This window comes from Canis lupus, chromosome 13 (assembly GCF_048164855.1).
Source record: "Canis lupus baileyi chromosome 13, mCanLup2.hap1, whole genome shotgun sequence".
Lineage (NCBI taxonomy): Eukaryota > Metazoa > Chordata > Mammalia > Carnivora > Canidae > Canis > Canis lupus.
Window position 1 is genome coordinate 48,612,895 of NC_132850.1, and position 5,297 is coordinate 48,618,191.

The 5,297-nt window shown below is 33.7% G+C and overlaps 1 non-coding gene across 1 annotated transcript; it reads left to right on the forward strand.

The window, feature by feature from the left end:
• The first annotated feature begins 214 nt into the window (after nt 1-214).
• LOC140603310 (U6 spliceosomal RNA) lies at nt 215-318 on the forward strand. Its single transcript, XR_012006306.1, has one exon. It is a non-coding gene; the product is annotated as a U6 spliceosomal RNA (small nuclear RNA).
• The last annotated feature ends 4,979 nt before the right edge of the window (nt 319-5,297 follow it).

Sequence of the window (5,297 nt, forward strand, 5' to 3'; positions counted from 1 at the left end):
CACGTTTTCCCTAGCATGGAGTTACTTTACTAGTTGAGACATAGTCTCTTAGATCTTTATTTCATTTTTCACATTTTCCCTCAGATGCCCTCCTGGGGATCTGAAAGAAAGTTAGTGAGATCCTTACCTGGGTCTTTTTATCATGTGAAAGCAGACATAACTCAGGACCCAAGGCCTGCATTTTAGAGCATATGTCTTAAAATCTTATAGGATAGTGCTATCTTCAGCAGCAGATACACTAAAATTGAAATGATACAGAAATTAGCATGGCCCTTGCACAAGGATGACATGCAAATTCATGAAGTGTTCCATATTTGGGGGTGAAATAGATAAAGAGGATTAAGAATACACTTATGATAGGCATGGGATAGTACATACAATTGTTGAATCATACTGTACCTGAAAGTAATGACACTGTATGCTAATTATATTTCAATTTTTAAAAATCTGATAGAACAAGTTCTACCTGTTTATTCTCCCTCTTTAAGGATGTAGTTATTTGTGAACATCTATTTTTCAAATAACTTTTTAAGTAATTTTACAGAGTTCTCAAATATCTAAATAGACCTTAATTGATTTTGCACAAAATTTATAGAAAGACATAATATTGTCATCTGAATAATATCAAGAACTTTTATCCACAACCATGGAATATTTCTCTATTTTTCTTTTACTAGAGTATTTATTTTCCGCAAAGAGAGTGTGAGGTAAGTTTAGTAAATGGGAGGATTTAGCAAGGCCTGTTAATTAGGATTCTTCTTGGGGTATTTTTGTCTTCAGAGATAAGGATGCTCCTTTTCTCTGGTCATAGGGAGTGCACCTCTCACATGAGAATTTTATGATCTGTTTCAGTAGATAAGGGTGAGGGGAAGATCAGAGTGATCTTTCTGCTTCTACTATTTTCTCAAACTCCTTCAACTTAAAATATTCAACATGCCAAAGTGCTGTATTTGGAGTTAGCAGGTCCTAAACTCTATCAAGTACAAAGGGAAATCCTCAAATATTAACCAAATGCAATCTTCATGAATGCTATAAGTCAGTTTTAAAGGATTTTCAAAATGAAGACAAATATAATATTATCTGCAAGTAATTTCTATATTCTTGTTCAAATATAATGATTTTTTAAAGTAGGTCTTTTACTTTGAATTTCACCAGTATAAAATTGAGGGAGAAAATGTATTGATAATGAGCAAAAAAATTATTAATATAATTTAATTTACTGGGGAAGTGACTATTTCTAAGGAAAATAAAATCTATTTCAGACTGATCACAAAGAGTAAACCCCAATATGTTTCACTCTTAATTCTTTAGGACTAATTTTTGATTATGGAAGATTCTCATAGAAATATATTTGATGAGAGAGAGAGAGAGAGAGAAGCAAGAGACTTTCCTATTCACTATTTTTCTTCCTATCCACTTTCCCAAACATTACGTGATAACTGAGCCTTGCCAATATAATTCTACTTAATCATTTTAATAAGAATTAAGTTGCCAAATTTTTCATCAAACATCAACTAGATGTTGGAAAAACACAGACTTCGTGGCACATTTAATTTAGTGTTCTACAAAAAAAAAAAAGATTATGTAAAGAGTGAATTTATACATGCAAGGCAAGTGAAAGAAATGGGGATATTCTTTCAATAGTCTGTGCTGGCATCAAATTTAACCTTGAGATATCTGGAATAAAGTATCTTCTGATGGAAAGTAGTTGAGAAATTAGCCCCAGTTTTTCACTTCACTTTGAGTAAATAATACCTATTTCACTTTGAGAAAAAAAATGGTTTTATGTTAAAGAAAAAAAAACTACAGAAGAAAAGGCTAAACATAAACACATTAGGAGTTGAGAAACCTATTGATTGTTATTTTTAAAAAGGGCTTGTTGGAAATCGCTTACAAATTTGGATCACAACCTATGTTGAGTAATATAGATTACTGTTGTCTGTGATTCTAATCTGGGATGACCTGACAGTTTAACTGTGGCTAAGAGATCTCTTTTGTTCAACAGTGTTTTGTTAACCAGCTGTCTCTTGGAGGTAGAAAACTGAATTTGCTAATATAAATAACATACCGGGAGGATATGAACAGTCAAAACAGTGTAAAAGGCCTCAATCTAATTTTTATCTTCCTGTCATCCTGGGTGGGTTCCCTGAGAGATAATAATGAAGAGTGCAGAGGGAAAACTCTTACAGGATTTTATACTCTTAGAATTTATAGTAAATTGTTTTTTGACAGCTAGCTTAGGGTTTTGCCCCTCCTCTTCTAAGGAATCATGCAAAGAATGTGTGGGTCTAAGGCAGTATTTTTCTTAAACTGATAATGAGCACAGAGCCAAAACTGAAATCCAAGGTCACAGATAATGGAAAATACACCATAGGCATTTTCATTGCCTTTATGTTTTTAATGATGTCTTCATTGTCACTTACTGGGATTTTGTTTTGTTTTCTTTTTACAGTCGCTTATGTTTCCTGCTCTTTGCCACTTGCTTTCAGGCTGGCACTAGCACTTGCATAAAATATCTTAATGGCCCCCTGCAGGGCTTCTGAAGTGAAGGGTCTGCTAATGTTTCCATTATGACCCTGGTCTCAGAGATCTTTATATCAGTCATCCTAATTTGCATTAGACCATGGGGAACATGCCACATAGGTCAGTCTTGGGAGCAATATTTTTTGATACACTTGAAAAAAAATTATAGTAGAAATTCTTCAGCAATTGTGTAGCTCTAGAGCACTGAATCTAGTTACAGTAGCATTTGCTGGGGTTTTAGCTGAGTGACTTCCATAAAAGTTAATTGAAATTATCTGAATGAAGCCTCAGGTGATGCTTTGAAAATAGAGACTAACCTTGCAATTGCTTTGTTCTCCTTTCACCTTCTTCTCTTGCCTTAAATAGTAGCACTATAGCTGATTGAGCTAGAATACCATCTTACTGACAGGGGTGGAATGACATAATAATTACAAACAAATTGTATCTTGTTTAATAAAGGCTCCCAATATAAATACAAGATCAAGCAGTTGTTTTGAAATGTCAGAGTGACCTAGGGTAGTAATAATAGAAAGATGCAAATACCCATGGCATAGATCCCCTGGGAACAGACGTGATGTCCCAGTATGGGGGTGTCACACTTGATATGGAATCAAAGAGAATTAGATATTACTTTGCAAAATGTTTGTGATCTACTTTCTTGTTATAAAATGTGGCATTTCAAAAATTTTGTTTAAATCATGAATTAAAAAGTAAAGAAATGAATAGAAAAATATAAGGGAAAGATTCTACCAAATTATGTAGGTGGTTTAAAATTTTTTAGACATGTAGCATCTGTTTATTCTCTCAATCTTTACAACATTCTTTTGAATCATGGAAAAGATTCCCATTTTCAAAATAAGTAAACAAATGATTGACTGGTAGCTTGAATTTTGCAGACAGACCTGGATTTAAATCCTGCCCTACCATTCACTAAGTGAAGGTTTAGGGCATGTTACTCAATTTCATCAGTTATGAAACTTGCACTTGGGGAATGTAGTGTTACTATTCCAGGCCTGTTTTAAGGAGCCAATGAGATTCATACATAGCTCCACATCATCCTAGCACAAAGAAGGCAGTGAGATTATTCTTTCCTCTACTTTGCTTCTTTGAGAATATGGGGGCTTAGTTAACGTCATAGATGGTTAATAGCAAAGATAAAATTAAAATATGAGTGGTTTGACTTTTGGCCTGAATTTGTTACACTCTAAACCTTGCTCCTCACAATTAAAGATAATTCACCAAATATTCTCATGTAATTTTACTTTGCTTTATTCATTTTCTAATCCAATTAGAAAGGATTATATTTGTAGAAGCATGTTATAGAACAAAGAATTAGGCGAATAACAGAACAATATATGATCTCAAGGAAGAAAATTTCTTTCTTTCAAATGAATCTGGTAAAAAACAAGGAAAATCAGAGAAGGTTGTGCTGTCCACCAGAAGTCATGAAACAAAATGTGTAGAATCTACCACAAGGTCCAACAAAAAAACAAAATCTAGAATGGGAAAATTGAAGGGAATAAAGTTAACCTATAAAGATAACATGTTGTGACCTTTCATCACTGATATCTAAACCACTCTCCAGTGAGTTATTTTACACAGGGTATCACACAGGATGTGTTCTGTGGAAACACTCAAATTACAGTGTGATTATATATCTCTATTTGCCTGAAATAGTCTCTGTTTAGGTTTGTTGTCCTACTCTAATTATTAATAGGTCACCTTTCACTCTCAAAAAGTTCATATTTGGGTGATGAATTATATGGTCACCCTTTCAGTCAAGGACACAAGTCCCTGTCATGAAGATAGGCAGCATTCTACCATAATTCTTAACCTAATGCCAGGTGCATAATCACTTTGGTTACCTACATTTAGTACTTATCACAATTCAAACCCCAGAGAATAGGACTCATTTTAACACAGAGTATGAAACAGGAAATGACTATCAGATTGGGACCAACAGGTGAAAGTTTGTAGGAACAGAAGAAGGAGAGTCACAATACGATACATACATTAAGTTGAAAATTAAAACATTAATATTTTTAAATGTTTCTAGGGAAGAAAGATGAATAGTGGGCAGCAAAGCATCTAGACCAAGCATCTAGATGCTGGAAGTCAATTTCTAGTAGGTACCCAGTTACATACTCAAAGCCCCAAGTTTGGAGTGCATATTCGATTGTTGATGAAATCGTCACTATTACTAACAGCCACATCACTTAGTCCTAGAGGCCATTTTTATTGAATATATATATATATATATATTTGATTGAATATATAATCTATCATGTTATGTTAATTCAATGTGATCAATTGTTTGTCTTAGTTTCTCATTGGAGTGAATAGATTAACTTCCATACACCAGTTGAATTACTGGGTTGAACCATATGAAATTGTTGCTTTTTAATCTTTTGACTTAAAAGCACAATTCTATCTGGTTTAATCTAATATAATCCTATTAAGATAGGAAAAGGACAATGGAGAACTTAATTTAGAATGCAAAATTATCCCGAAGCAAGACAGAGAGAGATAGAAAGAGAGAAGAAGAAGAGGAGGAGGAAGAAGAAGAAGAAGAAGAAGAAGAAGAAGAAGAAGAAGAAGAAGAAGAAGAAGAAGAAGAAGGAAATAAGGAAAAGTCACTAAAAATACTTACAGAATTATTTCCACATGCCAAGGAACCGTGCCAGGTACCTGGGACTAAAAATAGACCTTCTCTTTTCTGTCATGGGACAGGCTCTTGAGAATATAAATTAAGAGTTCATGATCTACTTTATCCA